The sequence below is a fragment of the Rhipicephalus microplus genome, unplaced genomic scaffold (assembly GCF_043290135.1).
Source record: "Rhipicephalus microplus isolate Deutch F79 unplaced genomic scaffold, USDA_Rmic scaffold_26, whole genome shotgun sequence".
Taxonomy (NCBI): Eukaryota; Metazoa; Arthropoda; class Arachnida; order Ixodida; family Ixodidae; genus Rhipicephalus; species Rhipicephalus microplus.
Window position 1 is genome coordinate 7954714 of NW_027464599.1, and position 17074 is coordinate 7971787.

Genomic DNA, 17074 nt, shown 5'->3' on the forward strand with positions numbered 1-17074 from the left:
CACCTCCAACTTTTCGATTAACAGCCGATCGCGCTAGCCAATTGCGCCATGGAGATAGTCCTGCTCCACTCTCACCACCATCAGAACATATCTTCAAAGCTATCAGCCCAAAGAAAAAAAAAGCGCCGCACCACCACTGGGTGGGCTCGAACCTCCAACCTTTCGGTTAAAAGGCGATCGCGCTAGCCATTTGCGCCACGGAGACAGTCGTGCTCCACTCTCACCACTGTCAGAACATTTCTTCAGAGCTATCAGCCCAAAGGAAAAAAAAGCGCCGCACCACCATCGAGTGTGCTCGAAAGTCCAACCTTTCGGTTAACAGCCGATCGCGCTAGCCAATTGCGCCACGCAAACAGTCCTGCTCCATACTCACCACCATCAGAACATATCTTCAAAGCTATCAGCCCAAAAAAAAAAGCGCCGCACCACCACCGGGTGGGCTCGAACCTCCAACCTTTCGGTTAAAAGGCGATCGCGCTAGCCATTTGCGCCACGGAGACAGTCGTGCTCCACTCTCACCACTGTCAGAACATTTCTTCAGAGCTATCTGCCCAAAGGAAAAAAAAGCGCCGCACCACCATCGAGTGTGCTCGAAACTCCAACCTTTCGGTTAACAGCCGATCGCGCTAGCCAATTGCGCCACGGAAACAGTCCTGCTCCATACTCACCACCATCAGAACATATCTTCAAAGCTATCAGCCGAAAAAAAAAAGCGCCAAACCACCACCGGGTGGGCTCGAACCTCCAACCTTTCGGTTAATAGCCGATCGCACTAGCCAATTCCGCCACAAAAACAGTCGTGCTCCACTTTCACCACCATCAGAACATATCTTCAAAGCTATCAAAGCAAAGAAAAAAGCAACACACCACTCCCGGGAGCGCTCGAACCTCCAACTTTTCGGTTAACAGCCGATCGCACTAGCCAATTGCGCCTAGGAGACAGTCCTGCTCCATACTCACCACCATAAAAACATATCTTCAAAGCTATCAGCCCAAAGAAAAAAAACCGCCGCACCACCACCGGTTGGGCTCGAACCTCCAACCTTTCGGTTAAAAGCCGATCGCGCTAACCATTTGCGCCACGGAGACAGTCATGCTCCACTCTCAGCACTGTCAGAACATTTCTTCAGAGCTATCAGCCCAAAGAAAAAAAAGCGCCGCACCACCATCGGGTGTGCTCGAAACTCCAACATTTCGGTTAAGAGCCGATTGCACTAGCCAATTCCGTCACGGAAACAGTCGTGCTCCACTTTCACCACCATCAGAACATGTCTTCAAAGCTATCAAAGCAAAGAAAAAAGCAACACACCACTCCCGGGAGGGCTCGAAACTCCAAACTTTCGGTTAACAGCCGATCGCGCTAGCCAATTGCGCCGCGGAGACAGTCCTGCTCTACTCTCACCACTATCAGAACATATCTTCAAAGCTATCAGCGCAAAGAAAAAAGCAACACACCACTCCCGGGAGCGCTCGAACCTCCAACTTTTCGGTTAACAGCCAATAGCACTAGCCAATTGCGCCACGGAGACAGTCCTGCTCCACTCTCACCACCATAAGAACATTTCTTCAAAGCTATCAGCCCAAAGAATAAAAAGCGCCAAACCACCACCGGGTGGGCTCGAACCTCCAACCTTTCGGTTAACAGCCGATCGCACTAGCCAATTCCGCCACGGAAACAGGCGTGCTCCACTTTCACCACCATCAGAACATATCTTCAAAGCTATCAAAGCAAAAAAAAAAGCAACAGACCACTCCCGGGAGGGCTCAAAACTCCAACCTTATGGTTAACAGCCGATCGCGCTAGCCAATTGCGCCGCGGAGACAGTCCTGCTCTACTCTCACCACTATCAGAACATATCTTCAAAGCTATCAGCGCAAAGAAAAAAGCAACACACCACTCCCGGGAGCGCTCGAACCTCCAACTTTTCGGTTAACAGCCAATAGCACTAGCCAATTGCGCCACGGAGACAGTCCTGCTCCACTCTCACCACCATAAGAACATTTCTTCAAAGCTATCAGCCCAAAGAATAAAAAGCGCCAAACCACCACCGGGTGGGCTCGAAACTCCAACCTTTCGGTTAACAGCCGATCGCACTAGCCAATTCCGCCACGGAAACAGGCGTGCTCCACTTTCACCACCATCAGAACATATCTTCAAAGCTATCAAAGCAAAGGAAAAAGCAACACACCACTCCCGGGAGGGCTCGAAACTCCAAACTTTCGGTTAACAGCCGATCGCGCTAGCCAATTGCGCAGCGGAGACAGTCGTGGTCCACTCTCACCACCATAAGAACATATCTTCAAAGCTATCAGCCCAAAGAAAAAAAAGCGCCCATGCACCACCAAGTGGGCTCGAAACTGCAACCTTTCGGTTAAAAGCCGATCGCGCTAGCCCTTTGCGCCACGGAGACAGTCGTGCTGCACTCTCACCACTGTCAGAACATTTCTTCAGAGCTATCAGCCCAAAGAAAAAAAAGCGCCGCATCACCACCGGGTGGGATCGAAACTCCAACCTTTCGGTTAACAGCCGACCGCGCTAGCCAATTGCGACACGGAGACAGTCCTGCTCCGCTCTCACCACCATCAGAACATATCTTCAAAGTTATCAGCCCAAAGAAAAAAAAAGCGCCGCACCACCACCGGGTGTGCTCGAAATTCCAACCTTTCGGTTAACAGCCGATTGCGCTAGCCAATTGCGCTGCGGAAACAGTCCTGCTCCACTCTCACCACCATAAGAACATATCTTCAAAGCTATCAGCACAAAGAAAAAAAAGCGCCGCACCACCACCGGGTGGGCTCGAACCTCCAACCTTACGGTTAAAACCTCCAACCTTACGGTTACGGTTACGGCGGAAACAGTCCTGCTCCACTCTCACAACATAAGAACATATCTTCAAAGCTATCAGCCCAAAGAAAAAAAAGCGCCGCACCACCACCGGGTGGGCTCGAACCTCCAAGCTTACGGTTAACAGCCGATCGCGCCAGCCAATTGCGCCACGGAGACAGTCGTGCTCCACTCTCAACAATGTCAAAACATTTCTTCAGAGCTATCAGCTCAAAGAAAAAAAAGCGCCAAACCACCACCGGGTGGGCTCGAACCTCCAACCTTTCGGTTAACAGCCGATCGCACTAGCCAATTGCGCCACGGAGACAGTCCTGCTCCACACTCACCACCATCAGAACATATCTTCAAAGCTATCAGCTCAAAAAAAAGCAACACACCACTACCGGGAGGGCTCGCACCTCCAACTTTTCGATTAACAGCCGATCGCGCTAGCCAATTGCGCCATGGAGACAGTCCTGCTCCACTCTCACCACCATCAGATTATATCTTCAAAGCTATCAGCCCAAAGAAAAAAAAGCGCCGCACCACCACCGGGTGGGCTCGAACCTCCAACCTTTCAGTTAAAAGCCGATCGCGCTAGCCATTTGCGCCACGGAGACAGTCGTGCTCCACTCTCACCACTGTCAGAACATTTCTTCAGAGCTATCAGCCCAAAGAAAAAAAGCGCCGCACCACCACCGGGTGGGCTGCAACCTCCAACCTTTCGGTTATCAGCCGATCACGCTAGCCAATTGCGACACGGAGACAGTCGTGGTCCACTCTCACCACCATCAGAACATATCTTCAAAGCTATCAGCCCAAAGAATAAAAAGCGCCGCATCACCACCGGGTGGGATCGAAACTCCAACTTTTCGGTTAACAGCCGATCGCGCTAGCCAATTGCGACACGGAGACAGTCCTGCTCCACTCTCACCACCATCAGAACATATCTTCAAAGTTATCAGCCCAAAGAAAAAAAAAGCGCCAAACCACCACCGGGTGGGCTCGAACCTCCAATCTTTCGGTTAAAAGCCGATCGCACTAGCCAATTCCGCCACGGAAACAGTCGTGCTCCACTTTCACCACCATCAGAACATATCTTCAAAGCTATCAAAGCAAAGAAAAAAGCAATACACCACTCCCGGGAGGGCTCGAAACTCCAAACTTTCGGTTAACAGCCGATCGTGCTAGCCAATTGCGCCGCGGAGACAGTCGTGCTCCTTTCTCACCACCATCAGAACATATCTTCAAAGCTATCAGCGCAAAGAAAAAAGCAACACACCACTCCCGGGAGCGCTCGAACCTCCAACTTTTCGGTTAACAGCCGATCGCACTAGCCAATTGCGCCTCGGAGACAGTCCTGCTCCACACTCACCACCATAAGAACATTTCTTCAAAGCTATAAGCCCAAAGAAAAAAAAGCGCCAAACCACCACCGGGTGGGCTCGAACCTCAAACCTTTCGGTTAACAGCCGATCGCACTAGCCAATTCCGCCACGGAAACAGTCGTGCTCCACTTTCACCACCATCAGAACATATCTTCAAAGCTATCAAAGCAAAGAAAAAAGCAACAGACCACTCCCGGGAGGGCTCAAAACTCCAACCTTATGGTTAACAGCCGATCGCGCTAGCCAATTGCGCCACCGAGACAGTCCTGCTCCACTCTCACCACCATAAGAACATATCTTCAAAGCTATCAGACCAATGAAGAAAAAGGGCCGCAGCACCACCGGGTGGGCTCGAAACTTCAACCTTACGGTTAACAGCCAATCGCCCTAGCCAATTGCCCCACGGAGACAGTCGTGCTCCACTCTCACCACCATCAGAACATATCTTCAAAGTTATCAGCCCAAAGAAAAAAAAGCGCAGCACCACCACCGGGTGGGCTTGAAACTCCAACCTTTCGGTTAACAGCCGATCGCACTAGCCAATTGCGCCACGGAGACAGTCCTGCTCCACACTCACCACCATAAGAACATATCTTCAAAGCTATCAGCCCAAAGAAAAAAAAAGCGCCGCACCACCACCGGGTGGGCTCGAACCTCCAACATTTCGGTTTACAGCCGATTGCACTAGCCAATTCCGTCACGGAAACAGTCGTGCTCCACTTTCACCACCATCAGAACATGTCTTCAAAGCTATCAAAGCAAAGAAAAAAGCAACACACCACTCCCGGGAGGGCTCGAAACTCCAAACTTTCGGTTAACAGCCGATCAAGCTAGCCAATTGCGCCGCGGAGACAGTCCTGCTCTACTCTCACCACTATCAGAACATATCTTCAAAGCTATCAGCGCAAAGAAAAAAGCAACACACCACTCCCGGGTGCGCTCGAACCTCCAACTTTTCTGTTAACAGCCGATCGCACTAGCCAATTACGCCACGGAGACAGTCCTGCTCCACTCTCACCACCATAAGAACATTTCTTCAAAGCTATCAGCCCAAAGAATAAAAAGCGCCAAACCACCACCGGGTGGGCTCGAACCTCCAACCTTTCGGTTAACAGCCGATCGCACTAGCCAATTCCGCCACGGAAACAGGCGTGCTCCACTTTCACCACCATCAGAACATATCTTCAAAGCTATCAAAGCAAAGAAAAAAGCAACACACCACTCCCGGGTGCGCTCGAACCTCCAACTTTTCGGTTAACAGCCGATCGCACTAGCCAATTGCGCCACGGAGACAGTCCTGCTCCATACTCACCACCATAAAAACATATCTTCAAAGCTATCAGCCCAAAGAAAAAAAACCGCCGCACCACCACCGGGTGGGCTCGAACCTCCAACCTTTCGGTTAAAAGCCGATCGCGCTAACCATTTGCGCCACGGAGACAGTCATGCTCCACTCTCACCACTGTCAGAACATTTCTTCAGAGCTATCAGCCCAAAGAAAAAAAAGCGCCACACCACCATCGGGTGTGCTCGAAACTCCAACATTTCGGTTAACAGCCGATTGCACTAGCCAATTCCGTCACGGAAACAGTCGTGCTCCACTTTCACCACCATCAGAACATGTCTTCAAAGCTATCAAAGCAAAGAAAAAAGCAACACACCACTCCCGGGAGGGCTCGAAACTCCAAACTTTCGGTTAACAGCCGATCGCGCTAGCCAATTGCGCCGCGGAGACAGTCCTGCTCTACTCTCACCACTATCAGAACATATCTTCAAAGCTATCAGCGCAAAGAAAAAAGCAACACACCACTCCCGGGAGCGCTCGAACCTCCAACTTTTCGGTTAACAGCCAATAGCACTAGCCAATTGCGCCACGGAGACAGTCCTGCTCCACTCTCACCACCATAAGAACATTTCTTCAAAGCTATCAGCCCAAAGAATAAAAAGCGCCAAACCACCACCGGGTGGGCTCGAACCTCCAACCTTTCGGTTAACAGCCGATCGCACTAGCCAATTCCGCCACGGAAACAGGCGTGCTCCACTTTCACCACCATCAGAACATATCTTCAAAGCTATCAAAGCAAAGAAAAAAGCAACAGACCACTCCCGGGAGGGCTCAAAACTCCAACCTTATGGTTAACAGCCGATCGCGCTAGCCAATTGCGCCGCGGAGACAGTCCTGCTCTACTCTCACCACTATCAGAACATATCTTCAAAGCTATCAGCGCAAAGAAAAAAGCAACACACCACTCCCGGGAGCGCTCGAACCTCCAACTTTTCGGTTAACAGCCAATAGCACTAGCCAATTGCGCCACGGAGACAGTCCTGCTCCACTTTCACCACCATAAGAACATTTCTTCAAAGCTATCAGCCCAAAGAATAAAAAGCGCCAAACCACCACCGGGTGGGCTCGAACCTCCAACCTTTCGGTTAACAGCCGATCGCACTAGCCAATTCCGCCACGGAAACAGGCGTGCTCCACTTTCACCACCATCAGAACATATCTTCAAAGCTATCAAAGCAAAGGAAAAAGCAACACACCACTCCCGGGAGGGCTCGAAACTCCAAACTTTCGGTTAACAGCCGATCGCGCTAGCCAATTGCGCAGCGGAGACAGTCGTGGTCCACTCTCACCACCATAAGAACATATCTTCAAAGCTATCAGCCCAAAGAAAAAAAAGCGCCCATGCACCACCAGGTGGGCTCGAAACTGCAACCTTTCGGTTAACAGCCAATCACGCTAGCCAATTGCGCCACGGAGACAGTCCTGCTGCACTCTCACCACCATCAGAACATATCTTCAAAGCTATCTGCCCAAAGAAAAAAAAGCGCCGCACTACCACCGGGTGGGCTCGAACCTCCAACCTTTCGGTCAACAACCCATCGCGCTAGCCAATTGCACCACGGGGACAGTCGTGCTCCACTCTCACCACCATCAGAACATATCTTCAAAGCTATCAGCGCAAAGAAAAAAGCAACACACCACTCCCAGGAGGGCTCGAACCTCCAACCTTTCGATTAACAGCCGATCGCGCTAGCCAATTGCGCCAAGGAGACCGTCCTGCACCACTCTCAACACCATCAGAACATATCTTCAAAGCTATCAGCCCAAAGAAAAAAAAGCGTCGCACCACCACCGGGTGGGCTCGAACCTCCAACCTTTCGGTTAAAAGCCGATCGCGCTAGCCCTTTGCGCCACGGAGACAGTCGTGCTGCACTCTCACCACTGTCAGAACATTTCTTCAGAGCTATCAGCCCAAAGAAAAAAAAGCGCCGCACCACCACCGGGTGGGCTTGAACCTCCAACCTTTCGGTTAACAGCCGATCGCGCTAGCCAATTGCGACACGGAGACAGTCGTGGTCCACTCTCACCACCATCAGAACATATCTTCAAAGCTATCAGCCCAAAAAAAAGCGCCGCATCACCACCGGGTGGGATCGAAACTCCAACCTTTCGGTTAACAGCCGACCGCGCTAGCCAATTGCGACACGGAGACAGTCCTGCTCCGCTCTCACCACCATCAGAACATATCTTCAAAGTTATCAGCCCAAAGAAAAAAAAGCGCCGCACCACCACCGGGTGTGCTCGAAATTCCAACCTTTTGGTTAACAGCCGATTGCGCTAGCCAATTGCGCTGCGAAAACAGTCCTGCTCCACTCCCACCACCATAAGAACATATCTTCAAAGCTATCAGAACAAAGAAAAAAAAGCGCCGCACCACCACCGGGTGGGCTCGAACCTCCAACCTTACGGTTAAAACCTCCAACCTTACGGTTACGGTTACGGCGGAAACAGTCCTGCTCCACTCTCACCACCATAAGAACATATCTTCAAAGCTATCAGCCCAAAGAAAAAAAAGCGCCGCACCACCACCGGGTGGGCTCGAACCTCCAACCTTACGGTTAACAGCCGATCGCGCCAGCCAATTGCGCCACGGAGACAGTCGTGCTCCACTCTCAACAATGTCAAAACATTTCTTCAGAGCTATCAGCTCAAAGAAAAAAAAGCGCCAAACCACCACCGGGTGGGCTCGAACCTCCAACCTTTCGGTTAACAGCCGATCGCACTAGCCAATTGCGCCACGGAGACAGTCCTGCTCCACACTCACCACCATCAGAACATATCTTCAAAGCTATCAGCTCAAAAAAAAGCAACACACCACTACCGGGAGGGCTCGCACCTCCAACTTTTCGATTAACAGCCGATCGCGCTAGCCAATTGCGCCATGGAGACAGTCCTGCTCCACTCTCACCACCATCAGATTATATCTTCAAAGCTATCAGCCCAAAGAAAAAAAGCGCCGCACCACCACCGGGTGGGCTCGAACCTCCAACCTTTCAGTTAAAAGCCGACCGCGCTAGCCATTTGCGCCACGGAGACAGTCGTGCTCCACTCTCACCACTGTCAGAACATTTCTTCAGAGCTATCAGACCAAAGAAAAAAAGCGCCGCACCACCACCGGGTGGGCTCGAAACTCCAACCTTTCGGTTATCAGCCGATCACGCTAGCCAATTGCGACACGGAGACAGTCGTGGTCCACTCTCACCACCATCAGAACATATCTTCAAAGCTATCAGCCCAAAGAAAAAAAAGCGCCGCATCACCACCGGGTGGGATCGAAACTCCAACTTTTCGGTTAACAGCCGATCGCGCTAGCCAATTGCGACACGGAGACAGTCCTGCTCCACTCTCACCACCATCAGAACATATCTTCAAAGTTATCAGCCCAAAGAAAAAAAAAAGCGCCAAACCACCACCGGGTGGGCTCGAACCTCCAACTTTTCGGTTAAAAGCCGATCGCACTAGCCAATTCCGCCACGGAAACAGTCGTGCTCCACTTTCACCACCATCAGAACATATCTTCAAAGCTATCAAAGCAAAGAAAAAAGCAATACACCACTCCCGGGAGGGCTCGAAACTCCAAACTTTCGGTTAACAGCCGATCGCGCTAGCCAATTGCGCCGCGGAGACAGTCGTGCTCCACTCTCACCACCATCAGAACATATCTTCAAAGCTATCAGCGCAAAGAAAAAAGCAACACACCACTCCCGGGAGCGCTCGAACCTCCAACTTTTCGGTTAACAGCCGATCGCACTAGCCAATTGCGCCTCGGAGACAGTCCTGCTCCACACTCACCACCATAAGAACATTTCTTCAAAGCTATAAGCCCAAAGAAAAAAAAGCGCCAAACCACCACCGGGTGGGCTCGAACCTCAAACCTTTCGGTTAACAGCCGATCGCACTAGCCAATTCCGCCACGGAAACAGTCGTGCTCCACTTTCACCACCATCAGAACATATCTTCAAAGCTATCAAAGCAAAGAAAAAAGCAACAGACCACTCCCGGGAGGGCTCAAAACTCCAACCTTATGGTTACCAGCCGATCGCGCTAGCCAATTGCGCCACCGAGACAGTCCTGCTCCACTCTCACCACCATAAGAACATATCTTCAAAGCTATCAGACCAATGAAAAAAAGGGCTGCAGCACCACCGGGTGGGCTCGAAACTTCAACCTTACGGTTAACAGCCAATCGCCCTAGCCAATTGCCCCACGGAGACAGTCGTGCTCCACTCTCACCACCATCAGAACATATCTTCAAAGTTATCAGCCCAAAGAAAAAAAAGCGCAGCACCACCAACGGGTGGGCTTGAAACTCCAACCTTTCGGTTAACAGCCGATCGCACTAGCCAATTGCGCCACGGAGACAGTCCTGCTCCACACTCACCACCATAAGAACATATCTTCAAAGCTATCAGCCCAAAGAAAAAAAAGCGCCGCACCACCACCGGGTGGGCTCGAACCTCCAACATTTCGGTTTACAGCCGATTGCACTAGCCAATTCCGTCACGGAAACAGTCGTGCTCCACTTTCACCACCATCAGAACATGTCTTCAAAGCTATCAAAGCAAAGAAAAAAGCAACACACCACTCCCGGGAGGGCTCGAAACTCCAAACTTTCGGTTAACAGCCGATCGCGCTAGCCAATTGCGCCGCGGAGACAGTCCTGCTCTACTCTCACCACTATCAGAACATATCTTCAAAGCTATCAGCGCAAAGAAAAAAGCAACACACCACTCCCGGGTGCGCTCGAACCTCCAACTTTTCTGTTAACAGCCGATCGCACTAGCCAATTACGCCACGGAGACAGTCCTGCTCCACTCTCACCACCATAAGAACATTTCTTCAAAGCTATCAGCCCAAAGAATAAAAAGCGCCAAACCACCACCGGGTGGGCTCGAACCTCCAACCTTTCGGTTAACAGCCGATCGCACTAGCCAATTCCACCACGGAAACAGGCGTGCTCCACTTTCACCACCATCAGAACATATCTTCAAAGCTATCAAAGCAAAGAAAAAAGCAACAGACCACTCCCGGGAGGGCTCAAAACTCCAACCTTATGGTTAACAGCCGATCGCGCTAGCCAATTGCACCACCGAGACAGTCCTGCTCCACTCTCACCACCATGAGAACATATCTTCAAAGCTATCATAGCAAAGGAAAAAGCAACACACCACTCCCGGGAGGGCTCGAAACTCCAAACTTTCAGTTAAAAGCCGATCGCGCTAGCCATTTGCGCCACGGAGACAGTCGTGCTCCACTCTCACCACTGTCAGAACATTTCTTCAGAGCTATCAGCCCAAAGAAAAAAAGCGCCGCACCACCACCGGGTGGGCTCGAACCTCCAACCTTTCGGTTATCAGCCGATCACGCTAGCCAATTGCGACACGGAGACAGTCGTGGTCCACTCTCACCACCATCAGAACATATCTTCAAAGCTATCAGCCCAAAGAAAAAAAAGCGCCGCATCACCACCGGGTGGGATCGAAACTCCAACTTTTCGGTTAACAGCCGATCGCGCTAGCCAATTGCGACACGGAGACAGTCCTGCTCCACTCTCACCACCATCAGAACATATCTTCAAAGTTATCAGCCCAAAGAAAAAAAAAGCGCCAAACCACCACCGGGTGGGCTCGAACCTCCAACCTTTCGGTTAAAAGCCGATCGCACTAGCCAATTCCGCCACGGAAACAGTCGTGCTCCACTTTCACCACCATCAGAACATATCTTCAAAGCTATCAAAGCAAAGAAAAAAGCAATACACCACTCCCGGGAGGGCTCGAAACTCCAAACTTTCGGTTAACAGCCGATCGCGCTAGCCAATTGCGCCGCGGAGACAGTCGTGCTCCACTCTCACCACCATCAGAACATATCTTCAAAGCTATCAGCGCAAAGAAAAAAGCAACACACCACTCCCGGGAGCGCTCGAACCTCCAACTTTTCGGTTAACAGCCGATCGCACTAGCCAATTGCGCCTCGGAGACAGTCCTGCTCCACACTCACCACCATAAGAACATTTCTTCAAAGCTATAAGCCCAAAGAAAAAAAAGCGCCAAACCACCACCGGGTGGGCTCGAACCTCAAACCTTTCGGTTAACAGCCGATCGCACTAGCCAATTCCGCCACGGAAACAGTCGTGCTCCACTTTCACCACCATCAGAACATATCTTCAAAGCTATCAAAGCAAAGAAAAAAGCAACAGACCACTCCCGGGAGGGCTCAAAACTCCAACCTTATGGTTAACAGCCGATCGCGCTAGCCAATTGCGCCACCGAGACAGTCCTGCTCCACTCTCACCACCATAAGAACATATCTTCAAAGCTATCAGACCAATGAAAAAAAGGGCTGCAGCACCACCGGGTGGGCTCGAAACTTCAACCTTACGGTTAACAGCCAATCGCCCTAGCCAATTGCCCCACGGAGACAGTCGTGCTCCACTCTCACCACCATCAGAACATATCTTCAAAGTTATCAGCCCAAAGAAAAAAAAGCGCAGCACCACCACCGGGTGGGCTTGAAACTCCAACCTTTCGGTTAACAGCCGATCGCACTAGCCAATTGCGCCACGGAGACAGTCCTGCTCCACACTCACCACCATAAGAACATATCTTCAAAGCTATCAGCCCAAAGAAAAAAAAGCGCCGCACCACCACCGGGTGGGCTCGAACCTCCAACATTTCGGTTTACAGCCGATTGCACTAGCCAATTCCGTCACGGAAACAGTCGTGCTCCACTTTCACCACCATCAGAACATGTCTTCAAAGCTATCAAAGCAAAGAAAAAAGCAACACACCACTCCCGGGAGGGCTCGAAACTCCAAACTTTCGGTTAACAGCCGATCGCGCTAGCCAATTGCGCCGCGGAGACAGTCCTGCTCTACTCTCACCACTATCAGAACATATCTTCAAAGCTATCAGCGCAAAGAATAAAAAGCGCCAAACCACCACCGGGTGGGCTCGAACCTCCAACCTTTCGGTTAACAGCCGATCGCACTAGCCAATTCCACCACGGAAACAGGCGTGCTCCACTTTCACCACCATCAGAACATATCTTCAAAGCTATCAAAGCAAAGAAAAAAGCAACAGACCACTCCCGGGAGGGCTCAAAACTCCAACCTTATGGTTAACAGCCGATCGCGCTAGCCAATTGCACCACCGAGACAGTCCTGCTCCACTCTCACCACCATGAGAACATATCTTCAAAGCTATCATAGCAAAGGAAAAAGCAACACACCACTCCCGGGAAGGCTCGAAACTCCAAACTTTCGGTTAACAGCCGATCGCGCTAGCCAATTGCGCAGCGGAGACAGTCGTGCTCCACTCTCACCATTGTCAGAACAATTCTTCAGAGCTATCAGCCCAAAGAAAAAAAAGCGCCGCACCACCGCCGGGTGGGCTCGAACCTCCAACCTTTCCGTTAACAGCCGATCGCGCTAGCCAATTGCGACACGGAGACAGTCGTGGTCCACTCTCACCACCATCAGAACATATCTTCAAAGCTATCAGCCCAAAGAAAAAAAGCGCCAATCCACCACCAGGTGAACTCGAAACTGCAACCTTTCGGTTAACAGCCAATCACGCTGGCCAGTTGCGCCACGGAGACAGTCCTGCTGAACTCTCACCACCATCAGAAGATATCTTCAAAGCTATCTGCCCAAAGAAAAGAAAGCGCCGCACCACCACCGGGTGGGCTCGAACCTCCAACCTTTCGGTCAACAACCGATCGCGCTAGCCAATTGCACCACGGAGACAGTCGTGCTCCACTCTCACCACCATCAGAACATATCTTCAAAGCTATCAGCGCAAGGAAAAAAGCAACACACCACTCCCGGGAGGGCTCGAACCTCCAACCTTTCGATTAACAGCCGATCGCGCTAGCCAATTGCGCCAAGGAGACCGTCCTGCACCACTCTCAACACCATCAGAACATATCTTCAAAGCTATCAGCCCAAAGAAAAAAAAGCGCTGCACCACCACCGGGTGGGCTCGAACCTCCAACCTTTCGGTTAAAAGCCGATCGCGCTAGCCATTTGCGCCACGGAGACAGTCGTGCTCCACTCTCACCACTGTCAGAACATTTCATCAGTGCTATCAGCCCGAAGAAAAAAAAGCGCCGCACCACCACCGGGTGGGCTTGAACCTCCAACCTTTCGGTTAACAGCCGATCGCGCTAGCCAATTGCGACACGGAGACAGTCGTGGTCCACTCTCACCACCATCAGAACATATCTTCAAAGCTATCAGCCCAAAAAAAAGCGCCGCATCACCACCGGGTGGGATCGAAACTCCAACCTTTCGGTTAACAGCCGATCGCGCTAGCCATTTGCGACAAAGAGACAGTCCTGCTCCGCTCTCACCACCATCAGAACATATCTTCAAAGTTATCAGCCCAAATAAAAAAAAGCGCCGCACCACCACCGGGTGTGCTCGAAATTCCAACCTTTCGGTTAACAGCCGATCGCGCTAGCCAATTGCGCCGCGGAAACAGTCCTGCTCCACTCTCACCACCATAAGAACATATCTTCAAAGCTATCAGCCCAAAGAAAAAAAAGCACCGCACCACCACCGGGTGGGCTCCAACCTCCAACCTTACGGTTAACAGCCGATCGCGCCAGCCATTTGCGCCACAGAGACAGTCGTGCTCCACTCTCACCACTGTCAAAACATATCTTCAAAGCTATCAGCTCAAAGTAAAAAAGCAACACACCACTACCGGGAGGGCTCGCACCTCCAACTTTTCGATTAACAGCCGATCGCGCTAGCCAATTGCGCCATGGAGACAGTCCTGCTCCACTCTCACCACCATCACATTATATCTTCAAAGCTATCAGCCCAAAGAAAAAAAAGCGCCGCACCACCACCGGGCGGGCTCGAACCTCCAACCTTTCGGTTAAAAGCCGATCGCGCTAGCCATTTGCGCCACGGAGACAGTCGTGCTCCACTCTCACCACTGTCAGAATATTTCTTCAGAGCTATCAGCCCAAAGAAAAAAAAGCGCCGCACCACCACCGGTTGGGCTCGAACCTCCAACCTTTCGGTTATCAGCCGATCACGCTAGCCAATTGCGACACGGAGACAGTCGTGGTCCACTCTCACCACCATCAGTACATATCTTCAAAGCTATCAGCCCAAAGAAAAAAAAGTGCCGCATCACCACCGGGTGGGATCGAAACTCCAACCTTTCGGTTAACAGCCGATCGCGCTAGCCAATTGCGACACGGAGACAGTCCTGCTCCACTCTCACCACCATCAGAACATATCTTCAAAGTTATCAGCCCAAAGAAAAAAAAGCGCCACACCACCACCGGGTGTGCTCGAAACTCCAACCTTTCGGTTAACAGCCGATCGCGCTAGCCAATTGCGCCACGGAAACAGTCCTGCTCCTTACTCACCACCATCAGAACATATCTTCAAAGCTATCAGCCAAAAGAAAAAAAAGCGCCAAACCACCACCGGGTGGGCTCGAACCTCCAACGTTTCGGTTAACAGCCGATCGCACTAGCCAATTCCACCACGGAAACAGTCGTGCTCCACTTTCACCACCATCAGAACATATCTTCAAAGCTATCAAAGCAAAGAAAAAAGCAACACACCACTCCTGGGAGGGCTCGAAACTCCAAACTTTCGGTTAACAGCCGATCGCGCTAGCCAATTGCGCCGCGGAGACAGTCGTGCTCCACTCTCACCACCATCAGAACATATCTTCAAAGCTATCAGCGCAAAGAAAAAAGCAACACACCAATCCCGGGAGCGCTCGAACCTCCAACTTTTCGGTTAACAGCCGATCGCACTAGCCAATTGCGCCTCGGAGACACTTCTGCTCACACTCACCACCATCAGAACATATCTTCAAAGCTATCAGCCAAAAGAAAAAAAAAGCGCCAAACCACCACCGGGTGGGCTCGAACCTCAAACCTTTCGGTTAACAGCCGATCGCACTAGCCAATTCCGCCAAGGAAACAGTCGTGCTCCACTTTCACCACCATCAGAACATATCTTCAAAGCTATCAAAGCAAAGAAAAAAAGCAACAGACCACTCCCGGGAGGGCTCAAAACTCCAACCTTATGATTAACAGCCGATCGCGCTAGCCAATTGCGCCACCGAGACAGTCCTGCTCCACTCTCACCACCATCAGAACATATCTTCAAAGCTATCAGACCAACGAAAAAAAAAGCGCCGCAGCACCACCGGGTGGGCTCGAAACTTCAACCTTTCGGTTAACAGCCAATCGCGCTAGCCAATTGCCCCACGGAGACAGTCGTGCTCCACTCTCACCACCATCAGAACATATCTTCAAAGTTATCAGCCCAAAGAAAAAAAAGCGCCGCACCACCACCGGGTGTGCTCGAAACTCCAACCTTTCGGTTAACAGCCGATTGCGCTAGCCAATTGCGCCACGGAAACAGTCCTGCTCCACACTCACCACCATCAGAACATATCTTCAAAGCTATCAGCCAAAAGAAAAAAAAGCGCCAAACCACCACCGCGTGGGCTCGAACCTCCAACTTTTCGGTTAACAGCCGATCGCACTAGCCAATTCCGCCACGGAAACAGTCGTGCTCCACTTTCACCACCATCAGAACATATCTTCAAAGCTATCAAAGCAAAGAAAAAAGCAACACACCACTCCCGGGAGGGCTCGAAACTCCAAACTTTCAGTTACCAGCCGATCGCGCTAGCCAATTGCGCCGCGGAGACAGTCGTGCTCCACTATCACCACCATCAGAACATATCCTCAAAGCTATCAGCGCAAAGAAAAAAGCAACACACCACTCCCGGGAGCGCTCGAACCTCCAACTTTTCGGTTAACAGCCGATCGCACTAGCCAATTGCGCCTCGGAGACAGTCCTGCTCCACACTCACCACCATAAGAACATTTCTTCAAAGCTATCAGCCCAAAGAAAAAAAAGCGCCAAACCACCACCGGGTGGGCTCGAACCTCAAACCTTTCGGTTAACAGCCGATCGCACTAGCCAATTCCGCCACGGAAACAGTCGTGCTCCACTTTCACCACCATCAGAACATATCTTCAAAGCTATCAAAGCAAAGAAAAAAGCAACAGACCACTCCCGGGAGGGCTCAAAACTCCAACCTTATGGTTAACAGCCGATCGCGCTAGCCAATTGCGCCACCGAGACAGTCCTGCTCCACTCTCACCACCATAAGAACATATCTTCAAAGCTATCAGAGCAATGAAGAAAAAGGGCCGCAGCACCACCGGGTGGGCTCGAAACTTCAACCTTACGGTTAACAGCCAATCGCCCTAGCCAATTGCCCCACGGAGACAGTCGTGCTCCACTCTCACCACCATCAGAACATATCTTCAAAGTTATCAGCCCAAAGAAAAAAAAGCGCAGCACCACCACCGGGTGGGCTTGAAACTCCAACCTTTCGGTTAACAGCCGATCGCACTAGCCAATTGCGCCACGGAGACAGTCCTGCTCCACACTCACCACCATAAGAACATATCTTCAAAGCTATCAGCCCAAAGAAAAAAAAGCGCCGCACCACCACCGGGTGGGCT